General features: G+C 44.2%; 1 long non-coding RNA gene across 1 annotated transcript; it reads right to left on the bottom strand.

Annotated features, from left to right (window-relative positions):
- Positions 1–12,456: 12,456 nt before the first annotated feature.
- Positions 12,457–17,946, bottom strand: LOC138438952 (uncharacterized). Its single transcript, XR_011256513.1, has 3 exons — positions 17,602–17,946; positions 16,277–16,432; positions 12,457–13,524 (listed from the first exon to the last, which is right to left on the bottom strand). It is a non-coding gene; the product is annotated as an uncharacterized lncRNA (long non-coding RNA).
- Between the last annotated feature and the right edge of the window lie 50 nt (positions 17,947–17,996).

The following is a 17,996-nucleotide window of genomic DNA, read 5'->3' as shown; positions in this document are numbered from 1 at the left end:
CACTAACAAATTTGTGTTAGATATTACATAATATTAGATAATATTAAGAAGTGATATGATTTAGGCAGGTTTATGGGATTCTCAGATGGATCAGTGGTAAAGAATCTGCCTGCCAATGCAGGAGACACTGGTTCGATACCTGGGTCAGGAAGATTCCCTGGAGGAGTAAATGGCAACCCATTCCAGTCTTCCTGCCTGGAAAATCCCGTGGACAGAGGAGCCTGGCAGGCTACAGTCCATGGGGTTGGAAAAGAGTCGGATTTAGTCTCAACTGAGCACACACATCACTGCAGATGGTGACTGCAGCCATGAAATTAAAAGACGCTTGCTCCTTGGAAGAAAAGTTAGGACCAACCTAGACAGACTATTCAAAAGCAGAGACATTACTTTGCTGACTAAGGTCTGTCTAGTCAAGGCTATGGTTTTTCCAGTAGTCGTGTATGGATGTGAGAGTTGGACTGTGAAGAAAGCTGAGTGCCGAAGAAATGATGCTTTTGAACTGTGGTGTTGGAGAAGACTCTTGAGAGTCCCTTGGACTGCAAGGAGATCCAACCCGTCCATTCTGAAGGAGATCAACCCTGGGATTTCTTTGGAAGGAATGAAGCTAAAGCTGAAACTCCAGTACTTTGGCCACCTCTTGTGAAGAGTTGACTCATTGGAAAAGACTGATGCTGGGAGGGATTGGGGGCAGGAGGAGAAGGGGACGACAGAGGATGAGATGGCTGGATGGCATCACCGACTTGATGGGCGTGAGTCTGAGTGAACTCCGGGAGTTAGTGATGGACAGGGAGGCCTGGCGTGCTGCAATTCATGGAGTCGCAAAGAGTCGGACATGACTGAGCGACTGAACTGAACTGAGCACCTCATAATTACTAGAGATACATGGTTATGTCAGTGGTGATCACGGGGCAGCCAGCCTCAAATGCATGAGGAAAGAAGGGTCAGGGGCCCTGATACAGATGAGGGCCCATGATGAGGGAGCAGGAGGAAGAAGAGGAGGAGGGGTCCCTGTGGGGAAAGGGAAGGAGGAGGATGTGATAAGGTAGAGACTTTGAGGGAGACTGAAGGCCAGGGCCTCCAGTTTGGTGTTCTCACATACTGCCTGTTATAACTGGTTTGACCTGGGACTTCCCTGGTGGTCCAGTGGCTAAGACTCCATAATCGCAATGCAGGGGGCCTCAGTTCGACCCCTGGTCAGGGAACTAGATCCCACATGCTGCAACTAAGAAGTCGCATGCCACAGCTAAAGATCTTGCATGCCACAGTGAAGATCACAGATCTGTGTGTCACAGCTAAGACCTGGCAGAACTAAGTAGATCTTAAATATGTACAGAATTGGAGGATCTCAGAGGCAGTAAAAGATCCAGAGTGTTTGAATCTTATTAGAAACTGGAAGTGTTGTGGAGGAAGTTGAGAAAAAGGGCACCACCCAGCTAAACCCAAGTACTCCAGGTTGCCCACATTACAAATGAAAAAGATCCAGAGTGGTGTCTAAAGAATTGAGGGATTTCTGGGAACGAAGGTATTATTTTAAGCACAAGTTTCTAAAACTTCTCTTCCTTACCCAAAATTTCTAAATCAATGCTACCACAATCTGGTGGAATCTGTGACTTGCAAAAAAAAGAAAAGTTCTGTCTTCTACAAAGGAATGGGCTTCCTGGGTAGCTCAGCTGGTAAAGACTCTGCCTGCAATGCAGGAGACCTTGGTTTGATCCCTGGGTGGGGAAGTTCCCTTGGAGAAGGGATAGGCTGCCCACTCTAGAATTCTTGAGCTTCTCTGGTAATTCAGACAGTTAAGAATCCACCTGCAATGTGGGAGACCTGGGTTTGATCCCCAGGTTGGTAAGATCACCTGGAGGAGGACATGACAACCCACTCCAGTACTCTTGCCTGGAGAATCCCCACGGACAGAGGAACCTGGCGGGCTACAGTCTATGGGTTCCCAAAGAGTCAGACATGACAGCGACTAAGCACACACCACACGCAAAGGACTAATAAATATGACTGGCCCAACAATGATCATATTAAAGTGACAGAATGGTTTAAACACTTTTTTCCCATTAAAATCAAGAAGATCACTGCTGAGCTATTACTTAACATTATGGAATGCATCATATGATTGTATACCTGAAACATCTGAGAGAATCAGTTAGATAACCGGGTGGTGGCGGTGGTGGTGGTTAGTCACTAAGTCGTGTCTGACTCTTTAAGGCCCCATGGACTGTAGCTCACCAGGCTCCTCCGTCCATGGAATTTTGCAGGCAAGAATACTGGAGATGGTTGCCATTTCCTACTCCAGGGGGATTGATCCTGCATCTCCTGTATTGACAGGCAAACTCTATCACTGAGCCACCTGGGAAGCGCTGAAGAGGGTGGTGAAATAGTTATTTTTAAGACAGGGCAAGAAAGTTTTTAAACATAAAATTGTCTCTCTGCCCTGGGGACTCCTAGCCATCCATTGGTTAGATCTCTGAGCTTCCACTGCTCAGGGTGGCCTGGTCAGGGAACTAAGGTCCCACATGCCATGCAGCATATCCGAAAGAGAAAAGTTTCCCTCTGCCATTACCCTCCCTCTAGCGTGCATTGTGCACCTGCGTTACACACTAACTAGACCGCCTTAGAGGACACAGGAGTGCCTACTCGCAGTTTCCTCCTGGTACCGGCAGTGTAACACCTCAAGAGTTAATATTCTTTTCTCTGTCCTCTAAGGGGTCACAGTAACGCACTAGTTGCCTTATTGGTTGGCAACTAGTACTTTGATGTGTAACCTTTGTCTCAAAAACCTGTATAACTGTGTTTTGACTTCTGACGGGTGAAACAGTCTTCAGAACTCTCTGAAGGACTGTCTCCATTGTGATAATCCTCAGGTTGGTTCAAATAAAAATGTCTATGTCTTCTATGAGGTCAACTACTGATTAGTTGTTTTCACAGACGAGAAGGAGTAGAGTACCAAAAATTGAGGCAGAAAAAGGACAACCTTACACAATGCACCTCCCTGATTTATATGCCTATCAATTTTAGGTCCAACCTTGTGTAATTATCAAAGGAGAAAGAGGCCAGAGTTTAAATTTTAGCAGTCCCAGTCAAGACATCCTGGGAGTCATGGACACCTACTGGATGAACATCAGGATTAAAAAAACTAAGATCATGACATCTGTTCACATCACTTTGTGGCAAACAGAAGGGGGAAAAGTGGAAGCAGGGATAAATCTTATTTTCTTGGGCTCCAGAATCACTGTAGGTAGTGACTGCAGGCCATGAAATTAGAAGATGCTTGCTCCTTAGAAAACTATGACAAACCTAGATGGTGTTATTAAAAAGCAGACATCACTTGACCAACAGAGGTCTGTATAGTCAAAGCTATGGTTTTTCCAGTAGTCACGTAGAGATGTGAGAGTTGGACCATAAAGAAGGCTGAGCCCTGCCAGAGAATTGATGCTTGGGAATCATGGTGCTGGAGAAGACTCTTGAGAGTCCCTTGGACTACAAGATCAAACCAGTTAATCCTAAAGGAAATCAACCCTGGATATTCACTGGAAGTACTGATGCTAAAGCTGAAACTCCAGTACTTTGGCCACCTGATTCAAAGAGCCACTCAATGGAAAAGACTCAGATCCTGGGAAAGACTGAAGGCCAAAGGGGAAGGGGCGGCAGAGGATGGGATGGTTAGATAGCATCACCGACTCAATGGACATGAATTTGAGCAAACTCCGGAAGATAGTGAAGGACAGGGAAGCTTGGCATGCTGCAGTCTCTGGGGTCGCAAAGAGCATTTAGCATTTAGCGACTGAACAGCTAGCTGAAAGCGCCTCGCTACCAGGATGCCTCTGGGGATTCTTGGCTCCTCCTGCCTGCAGGCGGCGCTGTGGGATCCCAGTCCCTAAGCCAGACCAGAAAGGCGAAGTTCCCAGGATGGCTTGCGTGTCGTCAGGGCAACGGGCGCGGAGGGGCGCAGGCCCCGCCCTCTCCTCCTCTCAGCGGCCGCTAGAGCCCGATTCTCAGCGGCAGTAGCGGCGGGGCCTTTGGAAAGGGGAACTTGCGTCCGGCAGAGGCCTGGAATACCGCCCGGCACCGCGCTGGTGGTTGGCTCAGCGGCCACCTTCCGGATCTCGGGCTACCCAGACTGCAGGTGTCATCAGTTGGGAGCAGTAACCGCTCGGCCTGGCAGAGGGGTCAGTGCTCGGTCGCAGGAGTAAAAGCCTGCTCCGGCGGGAGCCGGCCAGGAGGAGGCGCGGTCCTGGATGCTCGAACTGACTGAAATCTGCAGCTTTAGCCGATAGCGTGTGTTGCCCAGAGGGGCTGTGCAGGGAAATCCATGCTCTCAGCCGTGTACACGTAAGCTCCTTGCAGCAGAGAAGTGATTAAAAAAAAAAAAAAAAAAACTTTGTTACCCATGCGGGGTGTGACCCCAGTTGGAAATACTTGTTGAATCAATGAATAGAAGAGGCCTATGCATAGCCACTGACTTTACAGTCAGTCCAGGGCTTTCTGAATGTTCCTGTTTCTCTGAAGCTCAGTTTGTGTGCTGGGAATACTGTTGGTAAAGATACAGCGTGGGAGAGAGAGCTGAAGGAATTACGGCTGAGAAAGGGAAAGAGATCCCATAGGGGGCATATAGTATAATACTATTAATACATTGCAATTATAGGGAGTGTAGTTCTTTAGAAAATGATAATGATGGTTGCAACTCTTATTTTAGTTTCAGATCTTTCGAAGATCCCCAGGGGTGACAGTAACTCAGGTTCCAGATACTTAGTTTAAATCGAAATTAATATTTCTCAAGGAACAGGACAATTTCTTACTGTCTTTCACACTAACACACAAAATAAATGATATTTAGAATAGAATCTTTAGAGATCATAACCCAACTCCCTCATTTTAGAGATGAGTAAAGGGAGTTACAGAGAGGTTGAAGTAACTTACCCCGGGTCACATAGCTCATGATTGAGAATATAGCCTGTTTCTTGAGTTCCAGTTCTGTGCTCTCCTCCCTTCCCTTCAATACATATTTAATATTTATTGGGACTTCTTTCCTTTAGTAAATATTAATACTGACAGTATTGTTTCTCTTGGGCTGGGGCTCCTTAATTAAGCTTCTGTTTCACATATTCTAAGTTGCCAGGAAGCTAGAGGGCATTTTCCTTATTCCCCTTTGTCATCTTCTGGGGAAAGTGGTGTTTTGATTTTATTGTGCAAATGGTCTTGAAAAGATTGTGGATGATTTATCATTTCTGACATTCCTAACATGCTCTCGGGGCAAATAGTTTTCAGTTTAAATTTCATTTTAGTGGAGACAGACTACTAACTGTAGAAGTTTCTGTAAATGTAACTTTCTTAGAAACATAAATGTGTTTCAGATTTCTCACAGGAAATGTTGAAGACAGTTCTATGTGTCCTTTATCACACTTTTTTTTTAAACACATTTACACAACTATGCCATACTATAGGTACTTACATGACTGTGTCTTAGGCGATGCACTCAAATGTCCTTTTTATTGAATCAAACTCTTTGTTTCAAGTTGTGTTTCTCTAATTAGAAATGAGTGTCTCTGGCAGTTCCAGTGACTACTTCTTTATGAATCCCCTGCCCCCCCAACTGTTCCTGTAAAACAAGGGCCTATATGTTGAATGTTCCACCTCTGTCAGGGTATAAATCTGCTTTGTTTGGAACAAACATTAAATTTTGGAAAGACGACCAGAAAAACCATCACAAGCTCTTTCTGGTCATGCAAGCCTTGCCCATTTTGCATGTTGGAAAGTCTGGCTTCTCAAGATGTATGTCATAACTTCCTGCCTGATACAAACAAAGGTAGAAGGCTTTTAAACATTACTGAGAAAGAAAGAAATGTGTTTGAGTGTCCAGGTGGCAGTGCCCTGTGATGACATGGTAATCTGTTTCTGAGCACAGGAGTAGGAGAATCTGGATAAGCAGCAAAATGAATTTTACACGTGTGTGATGAGAGGTATGGAGGAGACTGATCTCTGTAGACATGAGGTGTTTTGTTGAAAATTTGAGAGTAATTCATGAAATCAAAGGATAAGCAAGTCTCAGCAAGTCATCCATACTTTCTGTTTGCTACTTGGTCAGCCTTTAACAAGACAACAAACTTGACCTACCCATCCAGTGTCTTTAAAAGTCACATATATTTTTATTCAAGTCACTTTTGCAGTTGAAGATTCAACAGTGATGGAGTCATCCACATAGTGGTGAAAGAGTGTAACTGGACTGAAAATCATCCACTTAGAGTTTTCATGCTGATGGTGCTGATGTTAAAGGTAGAATATGCCATCTTTGAGAAGAGAAAACTACCCATACTTTTGCTGTTTGAAAATTGTGTTATAACTACCTCATCCTTTGAGAATGATTTACATGGGGGAAAAAACACTCTCCTTCCTGATGGATATGAATGAGGAAGGATGCAGCCCTAAGAAACGCTGAACCAACACAACGGAAGCGGAACTGAGAGATCAGGAAACTTCACCCTGGTAACATTGTTTGAGCTCTGTATTAGGCAGTTCCTAAGCTTATTCTGTCCCTGATTCTTCACATGTGTGAACCAGTAACATCTCCTTATCGTTTAAAACATCGTGGAATTGCATTTTCTCTTAAAAAAGGGAGAGTCCTAAAAGACATAGAAATTGTTAACAGGATGGGAGTTTGTGTGTAACTGATCCTAAAATTTGGATTCTGCTCCATAGAAAAAGTAGAGTAAAAGGAGTAATGACTGTCCTGGTCTGAGAAGGTGACAGTCTTTATTAGGTAGTAGGTGTCATCTCTAGTGCCTTGGGACTTAGACCATGTGCATACTAATATGGAGCATTAGGGAGTTGTCAGGGTGAAAAAAAGGTTCAGATGTTGCAACTTGCTTGTTTTCAGCCCTCAATAAGTTTCTAGAAAAAAGAGACAGCCTTAGGCTGTCAAGGCCTTGATACTTCTCAAGGTTCAGTTCAGTTCAGTAGCTCAGTCATGTCCGACTCCTTGTGACCCCATGAATCGCAACATGCCAGGCCTCCCTGTCCATCACCAACTCCCGGAGTTCACTCAGACTCAGGCCCATTGAGTCCGTGATGCCATCCAGCCATCTCATCCTCTGTTGTCCCCTTCTCCTGCCCCCAATCCCTCCCAGCATCAGAGTCTTTTCCAATGAGTCAACTCTCTGCATGAGGTGGCCAGAGTACTGGAGTTTCAGCTTCAGCATCATTCCTTCCAAAGAAATCCCAGGGTTGATCTCCTTCAGAATGGACTGGTTGGATCTCCTTGCAGTCCAAGGGACTCTCAAGAGTCTTCTCCAACACCACAGTTCAAAAGCATCAATTCTTCGGCGCTTAGCTTTCTTCACAGTCCAACTCTCACATCCATACATGACTACTAGAAAACCCATAGCCTTGACTAGACAGACCTTAGTCAGCAAAGTAATGTCTCTGCTTTTGAATATTCTGTCTAGGTTGGTCCTAACTTTTCTTCCAAGGAGTAAGCATCTTTTAATTTCATGGCTGCAGTCACCATCTGCAGTGATTTTGGAGCCCCAAAAAATAAAGTCTGACACTGTTTCCCTTTCTATTTCCCATGAAGTGATGGGGCCAGATGCCGTGATCATAGTTTTCTGAATGTTGAGCTTTAAGCCAACTTGTTCACTCTCCTCTTTCACTTTCATCAAGAGGCTTTTTAGTTCCTCTTCACTCTCTGCTATAAGGGTGGTGTCACCTGCATATCTGAGGTGATTGATATTTCTCCCGGCAATCTTGATTCCAGCTTGTGCTTCTTCCAGCCCAGCGTTTCTCATGATGTACTCTGCATAGAAGTTAAATAAACAGGATGACAATATACAGCCTTGACGTACTCCTTTTCCTACTTGGAACCAGTCTGTTGTTCCATATCCAGTTCTCACTGTTGCTTCCTGACCTGCATATAGGTTTCTCAAGAGGCAGGTCAGGTGGTCTGGTATTGCCATCTCTTTCAGAATTTTCCACAGTTTATTGTGATCCACACAGTCAAAGGCTTTGACATAGTCAATAAAGCAGAAATAGGTGTTTTTCTGGAACTCTCTTGCTTTTTCCCTGATCCAGCGGATGTTGGCAATTTGATCTCTGGTTCCACTGCCTTTTCTAAAACCAGCTTGGACATCTGGAAGTTCATGGTTCACGTATTGCTGAAGCCTGGCTTGGAGAATTTTGAGCATTACTTTACTAGCGTGTGAGATGAGTGCAATTGTGCAGTAGTTTGAGCATTCTTTGGCATTGCCTTTCGTTGGGATTGGAATGAAAACTGACCTTTTCCAGTCCTGTGGCCACTGCTGAGTTTTCCAAATTGGCTGGCATATTGAGTGCAGCACTTTCACAGCATTATCTTTCAGGATTTGAAACAGCTCAACTGGAATTCCATCACCTCCACTAGCTTTGTTCATAGTGATGTTTTCTAAGGCCCACGTGACTTCACATTCCAGGATGTCTGGCTGTAGGTGAGTGAGTACACCATCGTGATTATCTGGGTCATGAAGATCTTTTTTGTACAGTTCTTCTGTATTCTTCTGTATTCTTGCCACCTCTTCGTAATATCTTCTGCTTCTGTTAGGTCCATACCATTTCTGTCCTTTATCAAGCCCATCTTTGCATGAAATGTTCCCTTGGTATCTCTAATTTTCTTGAAGAGATCTCTAGTCTTTCCCATTCTTTTGTTTTCCTCTATTTCTTGGCATTGATTGCTGAGGAAGGCTTTCTTATCTCTTCTTGCTATTCTTTGGAACTCTGCATTCAGATGTTTATATCTTTCGTATTCTCCTTTGCTTTTTGCTTCTCTTCTCTTCACAGCTATTTGTAAGGGCTCCCCAGACAGCCATTTTGCTTTTTTGCATTTCTTTTCCATGGGGATGGTCTTGATCCCTGTTTCCTGTACAGTGTCACGAACCTCATTCCATAGTTCATCAGGCACTCTATCAGATCTAGGCCCTTAAATCTATTTCTCACTTCCACTGTATAATCATAAGGGATTTGATTTAGGTCATATCTGAATGGTCTGGTGGTTTTCCCTACTTTCTTCAATTTAAGTCTGAATTTGCCAATAAGGAGTTCATGATCTGAGCCACAGTCAGCTCCCATTCATGTTTTTGCTGACTGTATGGAGCTTCTCCGTCTTCGGTTGCAAAGAATAAAATCAGTCTGATTTTGGTGTTGACCATCTGGTGATGTCCATGTGTAGAGTCTTCTCTTGTGTTGTTGGAAGAGGGTGTTTGCTATGACCAGTGCGTTCTCTTGGCAAAGCTTTATTAGTCTTTGCCCTGCTTCATTCCATATTCCAAGGCCAAATTTGCCTGTTGCTGCTGCTACTGCCAAGTTGCTTCAGTCGTGTCCGACTCTGTGCGACCCCATAGATGGCAGCCTGCCAGGCTCCCTCGTCCCTGGGATTCTCCAGGCAAGAATACTGGAGTAGGTTGCCATTTCCTTCTCCAGTGCATGAAAGTGAAAAGGGAAAATGAAGTCACTCAGTCGTGTCCGACTCTTAGTGACCCCATGGACTGCAGCCCACCAGGCTCCTCCATCCATGGGATTTTCCAAGCAAGAGTACTGCAGTAGGGTGCCATTGCCTTCTCTGGACTGAAATACTGAAGGTATTATAATTAGCAATAGCTCAGCTTACTAGCCTGAATTTTGATCCCAAGGTTGAAAGGAAAAAGGAATCAGAGCAAGACTTGAAAAAAAGGACACAGAGGAAACGCTACAGGTGGAAAAAGGTGTGTAAAGCTGGAGGGCAAGGCTGAATGCAGAAAATGATGCCACGAGCCAGTAGTCATTATGGGGGTGCAACCAGGAAGGGAAGAAACAACTGGCCAGAAAATGACTCGGAAAGAGTCTTCATAGATGACAACACCTGCTAAAGGGAAAAGGAAGACAAAGGCACAGGGCAAAGACAAGAGGTACTGCTGCTGCTGCTGCTAAGTCGTTTCAGTTGTGTCAGACTCTGTGCCACCCCATAGACGGCAGCCCACCAGGCTCCCTCGTCCCTGGGATTCTCCAGGCAAGAATACTGGAGTAGGTTGCCACTTCGTTCTCCAGTGCATGAAAGGAAAAGTGAAAGTGAAGTCGCTCAGTCGTGTCTGACTCTTAGCAACCCCATGGACTGCAGCCTACCAGGCTCCTCCATCCAATTTGCCTGTTACTCCAGGTGTTTCTTGACTTCCTACTTTTGCATTCCAGTCTCCTATAATGAAAAGGACATCTTTTTTTGGGTGTTAGTTCTAAAATGTCTTGTAGGTCTTCATAGAGCCGTTCATCTTCAGCTTCTTCAGCATTACTGGTTGGGGCATAGACTTGGGTTACTGTGATATTGAATGGTTTGCCTTGGAAATGAACAGAGATCATTCTGTTGTTTTTGAGATTGCATCCAAGTACTGCATTTCAGACTCTTTTGTTGACATGATGGCTACTCCATTTCTTCTGAGGGATTCCTGCCTGCAGTAGTAGATATAATGGTCATCTGAGTTAAATTCACCCATTCCAGTCCATTTTAGTTCGCTGATTCCTAGAATGTCGACGTTCACTCTTGCCATCTCCTGTTTGACCACTTCCAATTTGCCTTGATTCATGGACCTGACATTCCAGGTTCCTATGCAGTATTGCTCTTTACAGCATCAGACCTTGCTTCTATCACCAGTCACATTCACAACTGGGCATTGTTTTTGCTTTGGCTCCATCCCTTCATTCTTTCTGAGTTATTTCTCCACTGATCTCCGGTAGCATATTGGGCACCTACCGACCTGGGGAGTTCCTCTTTCAATATCATATCATTTTGCCTTTTCATAGTGTTCATGGGGTTCTCAAGGCAAGAATACTGAAGTGGTTTGCCATTCCCTTCTCCAGTGGACCACATTCTGTCAGACCTCTCCACCGTGACCTGCCCGTCTTGGGTGGCCCTACAGGGCATGGCTTAGTTTCATTGAGTTAGACAAGGCTGTGGTCCTAGTGTGATTAGATTGACTAGTTTTCTGTGATTATGGTTTCCGTGTGTCTGCCCTCTGATGCCCTCTTGCAACACCTACCGTCTTACTTGGGTTTCTCTTACCATGTACGTGGGGTATCTCTTCACGGCTGCTCCAGCAAAGCATAGCCGCTGCTCCTTACCTTGGAGGAGAGGTATCGCCTCACCGCTGCCCCTCCTGACCTTGAACGTGGGTCTCCTCTAGGTCTCCTGCGCCTGCGCAGCCACCACTCCTTGGATGTGGGGTAGCTCCTCCCGGCTGCCGTCTGTATCCTCGTGGGGCGGAGTGGGTAGCTCCCCTGGGCCACCACCCCTGACCTCGGACATGGGGTAGCTCCTCTTGGCTGCCGCCCCTCGGGCATGGGGTCCTCCCAGCTTCTGCCCCTGACCTCGGACGTGGGGTAGCTCCTCTTGCCCATGCTTGTGCGCTGTCACAGCAGGGCAGTTATTTTGTAGACTGTCCCTCAATCTGGGTGCACCTGATGTATCTTCATGATTATGTTCAGTTTATTTGCCTTCTGAGAGTTAGCCAAGATGTGATGCTGTGTTTATCTCATTGCATCTTATCAGGTGGCGTGTGTACATGTGTGCTAAGTTGCTTCAGTCGTGTCCAACTCTTTGCGACCCTATGGACTGTAGCCCACCAGGTTCCTCTGTCTATGGGATTCTCCAGGCAAGAATACTGGAGTGGGTTGCCATCCCCTTCTCTAGGAGATCTCCCTACCCAGGGATTAAACCCGCGACTCTCATATCTTCTGTGTTGGCAGGCAGGTTCTTTACCACTAGAGCCACCTGGAAAGTCCCCAGTAGGTATTACACTTACACATCCAGTTAGAGGGTGCAAATCTAGCTTTGCCACAAAGCCTTCCCCTCACTGAAAATGATTGTCTCATTTGGGTTTTCTGGGACTCCTCTGGTGGTCCAGTGGCTAAGACTCTGCGCTCCCAACACAAGGAGCCCAGGTCAGGAAACTATATCCCATATGCCTCAACAAGTTCACTTGCCTTGGCTGAAGATCCCAAGTGCCACAGCTAAAAGGTCCCGCCTGCTGCAACTAAGACCCAGTGCAGCCAAATTTTTAAAAAAGTAAGAAAAAACTACTCATCTGGGTTTTCTGTTCTGTGAGTGACACGTTAGCTTAGATGGATATTCAGCGTGGTATCAAGGGCAAGGTGGTACACCTTAAGTCAGAATAAGCTTTACCTTTAAAAGGAAGATTTTTTCCTCCTATTTTTCTCTAAAATGATTTTCCTTTTCAAAAAAAGAAAATCATACCTGTTTTTCTTTCTATCCAATTATTTAAAGTACCAATGAAAGTGGGGAAATGCTTCAGATATAACGTCAATGGAAAAAGAAAACAAACAGCATCCAAGACTGGATTCATAGTATCTCAGTTTGTAAAAGAAAACGTGGGTGTGTTTATTGTATATGCACACTGACAGAAAAATGATTGGTGATAAACCACAAAATTCACAGAAGTAATCTTTAGAATGTTTTCCTTCTTATATTTCTTTATTCCTTCCTGTACTTTCCAAATATTCCACAAATAACATGTATTACTATTTTTAAATAATTCATGAAAAGTGAGGTACTTAAAAGGTATTCTTCTCTGTTGAAAAACTAATATACATTGTTGTTGTTCCTTGTCTTTTTGTTCTCTCGTGAAGTTTTTCCTTCATAGCAAGATGATCACTCTTACCTCTCGTGTCCTCGGACAATCCCTGGAATATTGCTTCCCGAACTTGCATGTTCCACTTTCTTCTCCCTCAACACCCTCTCCATGGCTGATTTCGTCCACTCACGCTTCACTTGCCCATCATATACTCGTGTTTCTCCTAAATTGGTCAATCACCAATTTTTACACAGATTTCAGTTCTTCGTTACCACTTTAATATTACTATTTTTCTTCATCCCAGCTACCACCACCATCTCTCACCTGGGTTAGCAGGAGACCGTCTTCCTACCTGGCATTCCTGACTCTAGTCAGTCTCCACTGCCACGTGCCCACCAGAGTGATCTTTATAAAATGAAAACAACTCCATTGCACTCTCCCGCTTAAAATTCTTCACTGAATTCTTCTTTAAGTTAAAAATACTGACTTATTTGGCTGCACAGGGTCTTCCTTGTGGCACTGTGAGATCTTCTTTAGTGGCAGCATGTCAGCTCTTACTTGTGGCAAACCAGGGCTCCCTGCATTGGAAGTGGGGAGTCTTGGCCACTGGACCACCAGGAAAGTCCCAAATTCTTCATTGAATTCTTTTTGTCTGTTTTCTATTTTTGTAATTTCACAGGCTCTAGGGTGCACACGCTTCAGCAGTTGTGGTGTGAGGGCTCAGTAGTTGCAGTTACTGGACTCTATACCACAGGCTTAGTTAGTAATTGTGGGCACATGGGCTTAGTTGCTCCCCAGCATGTGGGATCTCAAAGGCATGCCAAAGAATGTTCAAACTGCTGCACAATCGCACTCGTCTCACACGCTAGTAAAGCAGTGCTTAAAATTCTCCAAGCTAGGCTTCAACAGTACATGAATCGAGAACTTCCAGATGTTCAAGCTGGATTTAGAAAAGGCACAGGAACAAGAGATCAAATTGCCAACATCAAAACAAAACAAAACAAAACAAAAAAACCAAATTGCCAACATCCGTTGGATCATCGAAAAAGCAAGAGAATTCCAGAAAAACATCTATTTCTGTTTCATTGACTACACCAAAGCCTTTGATTGTGTTAATCACACAAACTGTGGAAAATTCTTCAAGAGAGGGAATACCGGACCATCTTACATGTCTCCTGAGAAATCTGTATGCAGGTTAAGAAGTAACAGTACTGGACATGGAACAACGGACTGGTTCCAAACTGGGAAAGGAGTACGTCAAGTCTGTATATTGTCACCCTGCTTATTTAACATCTATGCAGAGTACATCATGTGAAATGCAGGGCTGGATGAAACTCAAGCCGGAATCAAGATTGCCGGGAGAAATATCAATAACCTCAGACACGCAGATGGCACCACCGTTACGGCAGAAAGTGAAGAACTAAAGAGCCTCTTGATGAAAGTAAAAGAGGAGGGTGAAAAAGTTGGCTTAAAGCTCAACATGCAGAAAACTAAGATCATGGCATTCAGTCCCATCACTTCATGGCAAATAAATGGGGAAACAATGGAAACAGTATCAGACTTTATTTTGGGGGGCTCCAAAATCACTGCAGTGGTAACTACAGCCATGAAATTAAAAGACGCTTGCTCCTTGGAAGAAAAGTTATGGCCAACCTAGACAGCATATTCAAAAGCAGAGACAATACTTTACCAACAAAGGTCCCTCTAGTCAGAGCTTTGTTTTTTCCAGTAGTCGTGTATGAATGTGAGAGTTGGACTATAAAGAAAGCTGAGTGCCAAAGAATTGATGCTTTTGAACTGTGATGTTGGAGAAGACTCTTGAGAGTCCCTTGGACTGCAAGGAGATCCAACCAGTCCATTCTGAAGGAGATCAACCCTGGGATTTCTTTGGAAGGAACGATGCTAAAGCTGAAACTCCAGTACTTTGGCCACCTCATGCGATGAGTTGACTCATTGGAAAAGACTCTGATGCTGGGAGGGATTGGGGGCAGGAGGAGAAGGGGACGACCGAGGATGAGACGGCTGGATGGCATCACGGACTTGATAGACATGAATCTGAGTGAACTCCGGGAGATGGTGATGAACAGGGAGGCCTGGCGTGCTGCGATTCATGGGGTTGCAAAGAGTCGAACACGACTGAGCGACTGAACTGAACTGAACTGAACTGGCCTGCAAGGAGATCCAACCAGTCAATCCTAAAGGAAATCAGTCCTGAATATTTATTGGAAGGACTGATGCTGAAGCTGAAGCTCCAGTACTTTGGCCACCTGGATGTGAAGAACCAACTCACTGGAAAAGACCCTGATCCTGGGAAAGATTGAAGGTGGGAGGAGAAGGGGATGACAGAGGATGATATGGTTGGCTGGCATCACCAACGTGATAGACATGAGTTTGAGTAGGCTGCAGGAGTTGGTGATGGACAGGGAAGCCTGGTGTACTGCAGCCAATGGGGTCGCAAAGAGTCGGACACAACTGAGCAACTGAACTGATGACAATATATGTGTAAGTCTGCACACTGAAAATCACTTGTCACTCAATACATGTGGAATGAGTAAATAAATAAAGTTGGTAGGGTCTAAACTCAAGACCATGTAGTTTGACCCCAGAACCTCTACTCCTAACCTTTCACAGCAAACACAGTGAATATTTTTTGCTTCTAATATAAAAGTATTCTGTCTTTAAGTTTTACTATTTAATTTCCACAAGGGCATAGGTCTTTTTAGTTATAGCTCCCAAATGTCTGGAACTTCCTAACATTTAGTGACAATAAAACTCGAATACTAAAATAATCTGTTTGGGACTTCCCTGGTGGTCCAGTGGTTAAGACTTCACCCTCCAATGCAGGGGGCGAGGGTTCGAACTCTGATTGGGGAATTAAAATTCCACATGCCTTGGTGCCCAAAAGCCAAAACATTAAAACAAAAGCAATACTGTAACAAATTCAATAAATACTTTAAAATTGGTCCATATCAAAAAAATCTTTAAAATATTCTGAGTTTGGGTCTTAAAACATCATCTTAAGAATTCTTAGAGTGCAGAGCAATGAGAAATGGTGGCCAAGACTACTGGCTTAACAAAAAAATGGCCGTGCAAGTTACCTGTATCTGCAAACTTGGAAAGAATGTCTTGTCACAATCTCCTGCAAAAATGTCAGCTTAGTCTTATTCTCAATGGTTGGCCACATCTGTATGTGTGAACATTTTGCTGTTTTGAATCACATCAAGGGCAATAAATACTGAAATCATTGGAAGATGCAATAAAAGTTGCAGCAGCTGAATAACATTACACCCTAAAAGAGAATGAGTCTTGTACCAAGCCTCAGCTATGCAAGGAATGGAGTTAAGGAATATGGTAAGCATGCTCAGGTAACTGCCTGAGCAGCTAAAGGAGGTCTGAGTGTGGGCGTGACCTCATTTCAGTCTCTCCTCTTCATGAGTCAAGGTGGACCCTTCTAGAAAGAGCTCAGTTCCTTAAAAAAAAAAAGTAAGAACAAGAGGGAAATGAGTATGATGTGATATTAAGTTAAAAATGTAGAAAAGTCCATGCTAATTGTATCTCTGGCTACAGTGGTGTTTGCCTGAAGAGGCAGAGTTTTCTGAAACATGAATCCCTTTATTTTCAAAAACGTCAGCTTTTCCCCTCTCCTGAAAGAGAACTGTATCAGAACCAGGGGAGGGTAGTCAGGACCATACCTGAGTTCTCCAGCACAGAGAAGAAACAGATTCATCCCACAGGGGTTAAGTCCCCAAGAGATGGATCATCAGCCTCGTGCCTCCAGAGCATGCAGATGTGCAGCTGCCCGGGTTCAGTTTACAGGTTTCTGACTGTATATTCTTGACCTGTGAAAACTGACACAAGTGCCAAGCTTGGTAATGACACTGTCACAGATCCACCTGGAGACTAGAGAGGCCGCTTCTCTAGAGCGTGCATTTGAAGCACATGTTGAAGTTGAACTGTAAGCATAATCTAAGTGTTAAATGGCAGCCCTGGGGACAAGCCAGGAGCCAGCTCTTTGTGGAAGCCTTCCTCTATTCACAACTAGCTATGAAGATCTTGGAGATAATCAGGAAAATCTCTCTCCCTGAACACAGATTCTCCCAGCTTACTTGTTCCCATAACCAAATTGGGTGACATTTGGGGATAAAGAAAAAACCAAGGAGCTTTTCAACTTGATAAACTAATGTTTTGCTGTTGAGTAAGCTTCTGTCATACACTAAATGTTTTTTTAAAAAGTAAATATTACTTTAATCTCACAACTAAAATGATACTGATTTCATGTATGTGTGTGTATGTATATATATGTATGTATGGCATATTAAGAGGTTTCATCTCATACCTTGTATCAACAAAGGGTCTTAGTGAAATTGGCAGTATTTGTGCCACATCTGGACAAACGGGATTCTAAATCCTCAGTTTCATAAGGATTCAGAGGAAACTACCAAGAAAGATAAAAATTCTGGCTTGGGACACTATCTTTTTGAAGAGTTTCTTAAAATGATATTGAACTGTTTGACATTCTACATGCATAGCATTCTGACAAATCACTTAGTGCATACTCACCCTGTCCTTGAAATTAATTAAGTAATGTCTTCCTGCCTTACAAAAAGTGAGAGGGGTACTATCAGATTCAGTAGTTGGATAGAAATTCACTAAATTTAATAAAACTTTCTAACTGCTAAAGTCTGTTGAGTAGTTAGCTTTCTTTCTTCCTGACAATCTGTATACACAGAAAAATACTTCTAGATTCTCCAGTTTTGTTTTTTGACCTGTCTTCTGTAACTCTTTAGGTATATGAGTTTCCAGGTGTTACAGAAACCTCAAACCCCGAGACACATCACGGCTCTACATACAAAAATCATTATCTTAACCTAGTTTGTTTCCTCTTAAATTGTCAGGAGGGAAGACCTGAAGTCCATAGTTAGAATTCTATAAACCGCTGTACTGCCTATCCGATATGTCACTTTTGCAGAAAATCAGGAGAGAAATTGATAACATGAAGCAAAGTTTAGACACGCACCTGATGGCCTTTTCCTAGATAAAACCCGAGAAAGAAGGTTTCTCCCAAATCCTAGTTCTGGATTCACTTTTACTGCAAGCTACTCCGCCCTCAAAGCCAATCTGTGTTTTCATCCAGGAAGGAAACGCAAACTTTCAGTCGCTCAAGCAGAAATCAAAAAGATCACGAACAGGGAGCCGAGTGGGGAGTCCCGTTCCCTCTCCCACCAGCTGACTAGTTCAGGCCCCTACTCAGTTTAGCCCTTGAGCCTCGCGGGGTCCTCTAGGTAAGCTCAGATGTCCCTTCTGCCCCTAGCTACGCTAAGGACACGTGTTCTTCCAGCCCAGTTCCGCCGCCTGGAGCCCCGCCCACCTAGCGCTTCCCAGGCCCCGCCCGCAGCGTCGCCAGCCAATCGC

This window comes from Ovis canadensis, chromosome 4 (assembly GCF_042477335.2).
Source record: "Ovis canadensis isolate MfBH-ARS-UI-01 breed Bighorn chromosome 4, ARS-UI_OviCan_v2, whole genome shotgun sequence".
NCBI classification, from domain to species: Eukaryota; Metazoa; Chordata; class Mammalia; order Artiodactyla; family Bovidae; genus Ovis; species Ovis canadensis.
This window is presented reverse-complemented; position numbering and strand designations above follow the sequence as displayed.